Genomic DNA, 12,943 nt, shown 5'->3' with positions numbered 1-12,943 from the left:
ACTTGATACCCTGAAACCAAACGCAGCAACAATACAGGAATAGTGAGAGAAATAACTTTGCGCAGTTCTGATACAACACAATTCAAATGCAAGCTCACATATTCACGGACACACACATTCACTTCAACATCTGGCGATTGGGAAAAGCCAAATGCAGCTCTCTACCGCATCCCTACCTCTCTGTAAGATGTGACTTCACCACAGCGCAAACTGCACGCCATCTTTCAGGCAGTCTTTCATATGATGCAGAACACAGATCACAGCGCTAATGAACTGTGATTAAAGAGCAAGGAAATGAACAGTCTGTCTCCATCCTCATACACAGCTGCTCCCTACTGTTAACATGGAAGCATCTAAACCAATCAGCAGATAACCATGTGTCGCTCCTTCAGTATGCCCAATCTTTACATTTCATCATATTTACTATACGTATATATATATATAAAAAATTGTTGCTTCATTCATAGACAGATTACAAAAAGGGGGAGACAAATTGCATGAATGAATTCCTAAATGTACAGTACTCTTAGAAGAAACACATATCCCCGTGACGCAGTATCAGTTAGGCTATGCATATTAGATCACGAGGTTCACATTTTGTAGCTCAGTTTTGAAAAATTGCACATAGCTTATTTAGGCTAACAATGGGACAACATATGGGCTTTTATCAAAAACAGGGAACATCAAGATCAACTATTTCTGGATGTCATGGAATATGGGTGTGTAAAGTCTCTTCAGTCCTACTATAGAGCTCTGGGGTTGCTGTTAACTGTCCCCATAGTAACCGACAACACCAACACGAAGAACAACAGGCCTCAATGCTGCACTTCTCACCCCCACCTTCAGCCAAATAACATTCAGAGCATTGGCTCATGGACAAGGCAACAGGCAGGGAGAGAAGACAAATGAGAGACGTTTCTGGGGGTTCGCTGGGGAAGCTGACAAAGCCTTATCTGTACAAGAGACACTTGTTACCTCCTCACCATACTACAGTACTCTTTCATGCACTTCAAAGCACCTCACAAAGGCACACGGAAATTCTACTTGTAAATGTGTTGTAGGAGGAACCATGGAACACAAAACAAAAAAAACGGGAAAACAAATCAGTTTTACAAGACACACAGAACCGGAAAGTGAAGCAGCAAGCTTAGACTTGCTCGTTACGAAAAGTGGCCACCGTGCATCTTGGTCCTCAACAATATGCCAGATTACCAAAAGCAGATTATTTGGAGAGTGCTGCTTCTAATCTGACACACGAACCCATCAGCAGTGTGTTCTAACATACACACACCAGCTCATCTTTGTTGTGGAGGAAACAAGCAGGACTCTCACTATATGTGGAACAAGCAGCAGGCTCATGGCCCCTCTGTCCTCCTTTCATACGCAAATGTATGGAGAGTCTCTCTCCGCGGAGAGGAGGCAGCTGGGCTGACGCACAACCTATCTAAACTTAGACAACAGGGAGAACACAAGCTCTTCAGGCAGACAAACAATTTAAGGGCATTTTTCACAGCCAATTTCAGCTCCGGGACTTGGTTCATCGGTGAACATCAAACTTATTTTGATGTAGCCTAGATAGAATGCATTCAACATAAACAATTTAGGCAGTCGATCTTAAAATAGGCCGATGAATTGAAAGAGAAGATCGCATCTTTGATACATTCAGATTATGCACATCTTCACCCGTCATCACAGCCATTTGGTGGATTGTGAAGCATCAAGAATGGACTCACCTGTTGCTTAAATCCAAGCGGCGTATGCATACAGTCCATGAGGCACTCCGAGGTTGCGTTATGTGGTCAGGCTGGGTTATTAAACCCTCAGGGGCTCACCAACAGCTCACAGCCAGTCAGACTAACAGACAGCCAGACAGACAGACAGATCTGTTGAGCACACCCAGTAGTAGTCCTGCATCTCCAGAGAGCCCCACTGACAGCTAGGCTAATCCCCGGGGTGCCTGTGGAGCTCTCTCTCTCTCTCTTGAGTCTGGGATAACGAGAGCTGCTAGGCTAATTAGCGCACCTGCCAGGCTCTCCTCTCGCAGCCTCCCAGCCCTCCCTCCCAAAGCTGTCAGGACAGACGTCAACAGAGCCAAAAGCAACGTGTTTCAGTTTTGTTAAGGCTGAGGACCAGAGCATTCTGCCCATTCAGAGAATCTCTTTGAAGCCTCCGGACTTCACCCACGCTGAGAGAGTCCAGTCCTGTGAAGGTTGGCTAAGATGGCCTACTAACTAACTAAGCAACGTAGGCTAATCTTCTTACAATGCGAGGGGAGAGATAAGGACATGCAGACAGACACAGAGCTAGGAGAATAACAAACCAACCTGGGCCTAGTGCTGTGAATAGCCTTACGCTCACAGTTATAACTGAGCCAAACCAAAGTCAGGGGACCACGGAAGAGTTGCAAAATTCCAAAGTCTCCCAACTGCCTACTTACAAGACTTTCCATCCTGACAACACGCTATACCAGTTAGCCTACATCTAGTGAGTGGAAGACATAGTCCCACAACGGACTGCAAGTATGGGGAAAATGACAGGGTTTCAGGGGTTCCTTGGGTCCATGATGGGGTAAAGCATCAACACAGAGACAGCCCAAAAACCCATCAGACATTTAACTTGATCTTAAGTTATACCTGTGTAGTAGGCTAGTAGCATTAGTAATACATAGTAATTACAGTATACATTTTTATGAATAGCTTTGTATGTGCATAGCAATGGAGTTCTGTTTTATTTTGTCATTACTTAAGTGTACTAACACACACGCGCGCGCGCGCACGCACACACACAGTACTTTTGAGTACTTTATATCAATGACTGAATCCACTTTGTGACTTTGTTCAAGAATGCTCATTATTTGTGACATGCGAGAACACTACAAATTTACAAATTCTAAACTTACCTTGTGTTTATACCATCCAAGGCAGTTGAAGCAGAAAATCAGAGAGACATCGAGATTGCAGCATTGGCAGACTTCAAAGTAGCAGGCCTTGGTTGCCTTGAGAACCGCTTACCAACTACAAGAAGACCCATCCCAATGTCACCAAGCGATGCATTGCAAACCACGACTTCACTCAATGCCACCCACTTTACCTGAGTAAACAAAACAAACGGAACTATAGCTAGGTTCAGTTTCAATTCAGCCATCGGAGATACTATAGCAAAGAGTATACAGTACATTAAAAAAGTGGGTAATAGTTAGGTAGCTAGCTAGCTAGCTTAGCATCTACTCTGCACTTTCTAGGGATTGAACACACTCTCCAATGTTGTGTTGGCGCGATCCAAGTATTTTATCTACCTAATCAGTATTCGAATTCCCATCACTTAAACTAAAGGTCATAAATGTGATCATGGCTAAATCATGGCTAAGGCAAATGAACTGGTTGATAATACCTGTGATCGTGGGCATTAGCGTCAATCCATCAGGAAAAAGCGAGAGAGTATCGTTGGCTAATAATTCCATTCTCGGAGCGTGGCACTGATTTTGCTGGCGGAAAAGTTATTAGAAACCAAACTGACACCAAAAGCAAAGTAGCGATTGGTTCGCTGCATCGCTTGGGGGAAGGACTTGGCTTGGACTGACGTTTCCAAAAAATACACTGATATAAACATTGACAGTACATTAATATGGAAATGTAGACAGAATCAAATAAATGCACGTCCAGTGTGTCAGAGATCAACTCTATAGCCTCCCGAATAATTATCAGAATGTAATAAGACTCGACTGATCAAGGGGGAGATAAAACATATTTAGTATAATTTTCATCCACATGAGGGCAGCATTTTCTTAGATTTAAACTCGACTTTAATGCCATCAATTATTGTTCCTCTAGATTGCGCTGTTAGACATATTGTGTGATAACTGTATCTGCAGTTATTTTCCACATGAATGAAAACGCCCATTATTCCCACATATGTTTTAGCGAATTTGGGGGATTTGAACTCCGGTCCAACGACTGTCAAGCTAACACCTTAATATCTGATCCTATATCAGCACTACAACTGAGACGCTTTATGATTATTGGCCCAAGTCTCCCCTATCCATGTGATCTAATATGCAAAATTGATCCTAGATCAGCACTCGGAGTAACAGACAGACAAGCAGACAGATAGAGAATGAATCATAACATAAAGGTTGCAAAAATCCCAGTAACTTTGCCAAAGTTCGCAGCTCTTCCAGAGATCCTGGTTGGAGGATTCCTGATTTCCTGCTTGCTTATTCGCTGATTCTGGGAATTTTCCAACCAGGATTTCTGGAAAACCTGAAAATGTTGGGAAAGCTACTGGAATTTTGCAACCCTAATAAGTTATTCATGACTATGTATGATTCCTGTAACAATCACGTGTTTGTGTATTGTCTGACCATATGGAACATTAGTAGCCTTGAATGTGAGTGTGTATGCCAGTATTTCTAATATTTCTATGTCATTGTTGTATTGTCATAAACTCACACAGCACTGCCTAAGCACAAAGGCTTAGCAATAAAAAGACACAAACAGCCAGGCAGTTATTGTGCAGGTATCTTTACTGGAAAATTAAACACACTTTCTGTATAAATAGCATGGCTGTGTACAACACTTCTCCTTAAACTGTACAAGAGGCAGGCAAATAGACAGACTGATAGAGGCAAATAAAGGCGAAAAGGAGGCAATTCAAGAGCTTTACAGGGTAGAAAGCAATACGAACGCTAAAATAAACATTTGCAGTCAATGGGGAGGCACGAGTGAGACAGGGAAAAAACAGTAGTGATTATCAATATATTCCATTGAGTAGTGCAGGTTTATGTGTTTAATCAGAATGACCAGTCTACTTTTGCATCCAAAATGGCACCCTATTCCCTATATAGTGCGCTATTTTTGACCAGCACCTTATGGGCCCCAAATGATATGGCTATAATCACATTTCTGCGGTGTAGTTATGTTACTAACAGTGTTTAGGACATTACAGGACAAGGAGGATATCTGTTTCAAGAGTCCCTGTGTGTGGATTCATGCCTGAGTCAGTGTGTGTGTGTGTGTGTGTGTGTGTGTGTGTGTGTGTGTGTGTGTGTGTGTGTGTGTGTGTGTGTGTGTGTGTGTGTATTTGCCTTTTCCTTCCACCTGCATCAGGTCAACCTATCTTTCTCTCTCTCTCTTTGTCTCTCTTCCTTACCCTCGCGCTGCATCCTCTTCCCGTCTCCAGCGCAACAAAGTAGAAACAACTTTAGACACGGCACACCCTCCTCCCTCTGAAGGGTCTGTGTCATGAGCACGTTGTAAAGACTAGGCTCAGGGAACAAAGCCATCATCTCTGAAGCTGTGTGATTCCTCCCAGATAGCAGTGTTTAATAGTGACTGCCTTGTGGACAGAAGTAGGACATACTCCCACACACACACTGAATGATAAGCATTTGAGGTAGCATTGCCGGGGAAAAAGGAGAGTCTTCTCATGATTGTGTCTGATATCCTGAGTATGAATACAGAATAACATTGCATCCCAAATGGCAGATGCTTTGCAGATGATATAGCCAAATACAGACAGAAGCACGAACTATATTCACAAATAAATGTATTCTCAAATATTTTATTTTCTCTGTTACGCTGTGTGGACAGAACTGACATGCATGATTGTTGATGACACTCCAGTGTTTACATGAAGGGAATTAAATAGTCTATAATGCACACCACAGCAGCGCCCAACTCAGACAGCGGTGTGTAGTCTACTGTAGCTGCTGGCAAAGTAATTCAAAGCCTCTACTTTATCACTCAGGATGTAACTTTCCAGTGCTAGTATTTTTGCCATGTAATGTTGTTATTCAAACCAAATCAGACAACCCCATTGTAAAACAGTTGACCTATTTACCTAGTCAGCTTCTTGTTGTGTGTTCTGTGTTCTGACAAGCAGTCAATGCACAACAATTCTTCATGCAATAGCCCGAAAAGAATTTTGAAAGCAGTCTTGACAAACTGTATTTTGAAAGCAGTTTTGGCCTTTGTTAAAAAAAATGATACATTGCTACCATGTTTATTTCTCTACTCCTTCAATTGCTCATGTGGCATGTTTTACAAATGCAGTTTCAAGCATGGTTCAGGCACAGCTGCTCAACAAAGCTCTTAAAGGGCCAATGTCTTCTTAAAAGGGCAATAGAAACAAACAAAACATTTACAAATAATAATACAAAATAATAATGAATAATAACGTTCAGGATGTTGTGTCCAATGGGGTAAATGCAGATGGACAAACCCCATACTTCAGCCTATGTACATGTTACAGTCACTATGCTTCATCAGTAATGATGCTTATTGCTAACAGCACGTCTGACAATATAGGTAGAACATTCATAGGTTATTTGCGTGGTCCAATATGTTAAAATAATTTGAACATAATTTTTTACCAATATGTTATTGGACCTATTTCTGGAGGTGGAAATTACATTTTAGATGGTGTAAGCATAATTAAATTTTCATTCATTTTAGAGTAGAATGTCCTTTTAAAAAGTCTCAGTCCTTCTACATAAACATTCTCCAGGGGAGGACCCCCGGGAAACCCTTAGCAAGGAGACTGGATTTTGTCAAACTCGCAGTTTAATACATATAGAAAATGATCCTCTTTCCCTAAAAGCATGATGGTCATTACTTTCTTACATGAAAGGGGAGGTTAATTTGGCCTCAGAAAATCGATCTGAGATCCACTTAAGTTTCAGTCATGGGATATAATTTGGGGGGGGCTATAGGAATAGGGTGCCATTTGGGATGCAGAGTTTGGGATACAACGCATGAAATAACGGAAAACCTCTATCATCTGAAGGGGGTCAAAAAAGCACTTGTACGTAAGTAGACATCAAGAGAAGCCTGACTTACACTTGATGGCTATTGTTGGTACAAAGGATCTAGGCCTACAATACCACAAATCAGCCAAATGTCCTTTGTTGCATTTGCTGTTTTAAGGTGATTCTAGTTTTAATGGTGCGTACCAATGTCGCCAAACTGACACTTTGCTGTGAATTCGCCGAGGGCAATTTGCTCCTCGCAACAAATACTGATGTGCTTAGATGACAGATCACTACCGCACCACTAGAAACAAATAAGAACAGGCTGCACTCAGTGCAGACCTGCTATGAGAAGGAATGGCCTAACCAATGACTAAATTAACTCACTCTCTCTCTCTGTTTCTCTGTCTATCATCCATATTCTTATATCAAAGAATATGAAATATCTCTAAAATAAATCTAGAATATATCTGTAAAATATAGTGTATGTCTACGGTGGCGACTAAGGTGATTTGTTAGTTGTAAGGGTGAGTCACTAGAAGGTTTGATAACGTGTCATAAATCAGGTTAGTGTGTCAAACTTCAGCAACCAGCAGTCCTCCTCCATCAGTATTTTGTCTCACACTCTCACACAGTCTATCTCACCTCACTCACTCTTCCTTATTAGATGTGACCTCTTTTTCTTCTGTTTGTCCCCCTCTGTCCCTTTGCTTCACTTACCCCACCTCTCTCCCCCTCCCTCACTCAACCCCTCTGTCCCACTCTCTTGCACTAGTGATGTGCAGTTCGCGAACGATTCGCTTTTTTTTTTAACAACTCTTTTTACTGACTCGAGACTCATGAATCTTTTTTCTGAGTGACTCATTCATTTTAGTCATTCGATTGAACTGCTAGTCGCAATGAGTCCTACTCCCTACAGTAGGATTAAAGGGGAATTTCACCCTGTATCTGAAACGGCATATAGTCATTACTATATAAACACCATCATGTTTTTATCATAAACATCACAATTAGAACGAGCACATGTATTTTTCCACTTGTAGAATCGGGAAGTTACAGCTCCCTGTGTATTCGTCGGCTCATATTGAAACTCAAAAGTCCGGCATTCATAGCGATTGCTGATACCGCCCACAAACTAGAACAACGGCGTTGTTTACTTCGAACTACCAATAAAAAGTAATCTCACAACTTCTCTACGCAAGATTTTTTGAAAAAAATTGTTTTTTCTCTGTTTGTCATCATGCCCGTGTGGTGTTCTGTGCCTGGTAAATGTGCCAGAGTAAATGTGTTATCGTTCACCATTCTACCTACCAGAGATTAACACCAATTCTTACAGTGATAAGCGGCTATAGAGTGGTTCAGTAACCAAAGATTATCAAAGGGATATTCAGGCAGAACTGACGGAGAATCTATTTCGACAACAGCTGAGAAGTGATGCAATACCATAAATTGTATTATTATTTTTAAACAAAATTTAAGATTCTGAGTTAGAGGTAACCTAACATTAGCTATCCTGCTAGCCTAACCGGGGAAGTTAGCTAGCTAGCTAACATAACAGTCCTGTATTGGACTCTGAAAGCCATCAGCTAAATCATAAAGCTATATTTTGGTATACGCACTGTCAATCAATTTCGCCTATGCCATGGTAGTCACTGCTAGACTGGTAGCTACCTTCAGCAGAGTAAACATGTTTGTTTGTTCGTTCTATCTTTGACTGACGTTAGCTAATGTAAGCTAGCTAATGTTACCAAATAAAGATTATCTCTATCTGGTAGCCATCTATTCCACCCTTGTCTGGAAAATACTCCGTTACCAAAAATAGAATTGTTGATGTAGCTAACTCACTCTATGTTTGTGTGTTAGTAGCAATGATGAATGTGTATAAATAGTCTATAGTTGGTTAGGTGGTTCTCAGCCAGTCTCAGTTGTTTAGCAATCTTTCTGCCATTTTTTTTTACGCTAGTTACTTAACAGCAAGCTGACAATATTGGAATGTTAACATAAGGTATGCTTAGCTAGCCAGTCAAATAGAGATCAATACAATTAGTGGGGTGGTTAAATTGTGTATTGTTTTGTAGTTTGTTGTAGGTGGTACAGAATCTGATTCCACCAAAATTAGCTTCTAACCCCTAGCTCTGCACAAGGTGAAGGTAAATTGGCCAAAATATTTACAAGCTGACGGCTAAGATAGCTACATTTACAGTAAGCATGGTATAAACATGAATTGGGTAGTGTTTGTTTTGGTTTGTGTTTGTGCTATGAGATTATAGGTGGTTGAGGTAGCCTGAGTACCACAGAGTACCTTCCAGACCATGTAATCAATTTAGTCTACCCCGCTTCTCTTTTAACCTTTTATTTTTGTAAAACTCAGGTTGTCTGGAGTCATTCCACAGTGCCCTGCTGAAAATACCCCAAAGCGGGAGCATTTTGGGTACACAAGCATGACGGAGCGAACACACCTTGTGGTTATGGAGCACGAGAAGATGGTGGGACAGAAACTAGCAAGGGACACTGAAAGGTATAAAATCAAGACAACAACAGTGATGACACAACCACCTCATTCTTCTCTCTGCAAACTCTCAAAACACAATACAAGACATGTCTACAAAATTCCCCTGCAAAGGGTTACTATGGACAAGAATGATTTGTCAAAGTCAATGGGCTGGGGGAGGTTTACAAACAGAACTTTGAGAAGAGGAAGTTTTTTTTTGGTTGTGCAGGGTTATGCTTAGACAGTAAATGTATCGTTATGTTTGAGAGCTATTGAGGTGCCATTTCTCCTCAATCTCCCATACACAACAATTCATATTGTGTAAGAACTGAATTCCAAAGACTTTTCACACCTTCTTTCGCCACCCAGTCCATTGACTTTGTTGACTGATCTTTCCCCTCAAAACCAGCTCCAACGTCCCCTCATTGTTCCTAAACAATGCTCTAGCCAGTCCCATTTGGTTGATACCTTTACCCATAATGGTGTTTTGCCCTACGTCCCTTCCACAAAAAGTGTAAAATGCTAAGACCACAACCATGTCATTCCAGGAGACGTGCAGTACCAGCAAATCTTCTGCAAGAGGCCCAAACAGTTGGTGGTTAAAAAGCCCTATACCACTTTCGGCAGAGTCTTATCCAGCTGGCCGTCCACGGCAGACAGGACAAGCCCATTGCCATAAGTACAAAGCTTACTGAACCCGGACAATTTACACAAGCAGCCCAATACTGATATTTTTTTCACAATCAGATCAGTTCTGAAAAAGATTGGATGTGATTAAGACCAATTAGTGGAAAAATAACAGAATTGGGTTGCCTGTGTAAAAGCAGCCAGTGTGGCTCAGCATAAGATCATGTAGAACAGGGATCTCCAGTCCTGTTCCTGGAGAGCTACAGTGCATTCGGAAAGTGTTCAGATCCCTTGACTTTTTCCACATTTTGTTACGTTACAGCCATATTCTAAAACAGATTAAATTGTTTTTTTTTCTACACACAATGCCCCATAATGACAAAGCAAAAACAGTAGTAAAAAAAATTCAGCAAATTTCTTAAAAATAAAAAACTTTAATATTTAATTTACATAAGTGTTCAGACCCTTTACTCAGTACTTTGTTGAAGCACCTTTGGCAGCGATTACAGCCTCGAGTCTTCTTGGGTATGACGCTACAAGCTTGGCACACCTGTATTTGGGGAGTTTCTCCCATTCTTCACTGCAGATCATCTCAAGCTCTGTCAGGTTGGATGGGGAGTGTCGCTGCACAGATATTTTCAGGTCTCTCCAGAGATGTTAGATCAGGGTTCAAGACTGGGTTCTAGTGGTGCCACTCAAGGACATTCAGAATCTTGTCCCGAAGCCACTCCTGCGTTGTCTTGGCTGTGTGCTTAGGATCGTTGTCCTTTTGGAAGGTGAATCTTCACCCCAGTCTTAAGTCCTGAGCGCTCTGGAGCAGGTTTTCATCAAGGATCTCTCTGTACTTTCTCCGTTCATCTTTCCCTTGATCCTGAATAGTCTCCCAGTCCCTGACGCTGAAACACATCCCCACAGCATGATGCCGCCACCACCATGTTTCACCGTAGGGATGGTGCCAGGTTTCCTCCAGACGTGATGCTTGGCATTCAGGCCAAATAATTTAATCTTGGTTTCATCAAACCAGAGAAATTGTTTCTCACTCTGGAGCTCTTTCAGAGTGACAATTGGGTTCTTGGTAACCTCCCTGACCAAGGCAATTCTCCCCCGATTGCTTAGTTTGGCCGGGCGTCCAGCTCTAGGAAGAGTCTCGGTGGTTCCAAAATTCTTCCATTTAAGAATGATGAAGGCCACTGTATTCTTGGGGACCCTTAATACTGCAGAAAATGTTTGGTACCCTTGCCTCGACACAATCCTGTCTCGGAGCTCTAGGGACAATTTCTTTGACCATGGTTTTTTCTCTGACATGTACTGTCAACTGTGGGACCTTATATAGACAGGTGTGTGCCTTTCCAAATCATGTTCAATCAATTGAATTTACCACAGGTGGACTCCAATCAAGTTGTAGAAACATCTCAAGGATGATCAATGGAAACAGGATGCACCTGAGCTCAATTTTGAGTCTCATAGCAAAGGGTCTGAATACTTATGGAAATAAAATATTTCTGTTTTTTATTTGTAATACATTTGCAAAAAAATAAGGTTTTGCTTTGTCTTTATGGGGTATTGTGTGTAGATTGATGAGGGAAAAAAACAATTAAATTCATTTCAGAATAAACCTGTAACGTAACAAAGTGTGTAAAAAGTCAAGGGGTCTGAATACTTTCCAAATGTACAGTACCCTCCTTTAGGTTTTCACTCCAAACCCAGTTGTCACTAACCTGGTTCAGATTATCAACCAGCTAATTATTAGAACCAGGAATCTATCAATCATCAACATTTGTCTGCCCTTATGGATTCACAGACGATATTAATATAAGCTGTCCAGGGCTCTGTGGTGTCAAACAGATGCTAGACATTCAGATATCCAAAGAATGTTTGTTTATTTGTCAAAATCTAAAATAGAGGAGATTGTACACTATTTAATGCTAACTTAAGAGAACAACAATGTTATATGGTAAAAGTAACATACAAAAAAAATTGTATGAAAAGTGTAGTACAGATCAATGTGTCAGAGTGTTTCTCAGGTGTAGAGACACACAAGTGCCGAGAACTGTAGATACAGATTGTTCCACCAGATAATGTGATTTACCCAAAGATTTTTGCCGACATCTTGTCTATTTCAAGTCTTCTCTCACAGAGCTCTATGTCATGGCGGCGCACATAGTTTGATTACTTGATGGATTACTTATTTATTTTAATAACGGAGCATTTTCTAAATTCAAACTGACCCCCTGCAACTGGTCACAAACATTTGAGAGACTCCTGTTTCCCCGAATCGGGGACAAAGACGGCACCGCTAAGGTTGATTTCTCTGTGCTACACCAAACACTACCTGTCCTGTAAGTCCCAGTAATGGATACCAAACATCTTTGGTTAAATCATTGGTGTTATCTGGTGTAACAATCTGTAGCTAAGAGAACTGGTGATCAGCAGATGATGGGAGAGGTGGTCATGATAAAATGACCATTCCAAAGAAACACAGTAAGATCTGGGAATGCTTGTAAAACTGTGGGAGGAGTGTTGTCATGATCAAACTGCCATTCAGCTCCTCGTGAGTCATCTTCTTGAAATCCAGCATAATGTCTAATCGCTCGAGAGGGATACAGTTCACAGGATACAGTTCTGCTATAAATGACACACGCAGGCAAATTAATTCTGTTTCTGTATCTAGAATCCACTCCAGGAAGTTGTGCAGGCACCAAACGGTATTGTCTTTAAGACAGAAAAATTATAATTATACTCTATTGAACAGTTTGAGCAACAGTTGAACCGTGCCAGCATAACATCAACATTAGGGTAGACTAGTTGAACATGCATACATGTGCACAGGCAGAGAGATTACATTTACATCATGATCTAGCCTAATAGAAAGAAATATGGCATAACCCTCAACCATTTTACAGTGACCAGACCGTACAAATGTGCCTAGGTAGGTAGGCAGACAGTATCTACCTACAGCCATGTCTATCAAGCATGCTGTGGGAAATATTTTTATAGTAAAACCAGCTTCAGTTTTAGAGATTTACAACAGTAAATTGTTGTATTATTGTTTCTCCTCACTGTTTGCTAGTAAACGTATG

The sequence above is a fragment of the Salvelinus namaycush genome, chromosome 26 (genome assembly GCF_016432855.1).
Source record: "Salvelinus namaycush isolate Seneca chromosome 26, SaNama_1.0, whole genome shotgun sequence".
Classification (NCBI taxonomy): domain Eukaryota; kingdom Metazoa; phylum Chordata; class Actinopteri; order Salmoniformes; family Salmonidae; genus Salvelinus; species Salvelinus namaycush.
Note: the sequence above shows the minus strand (reverse complement) of the source record.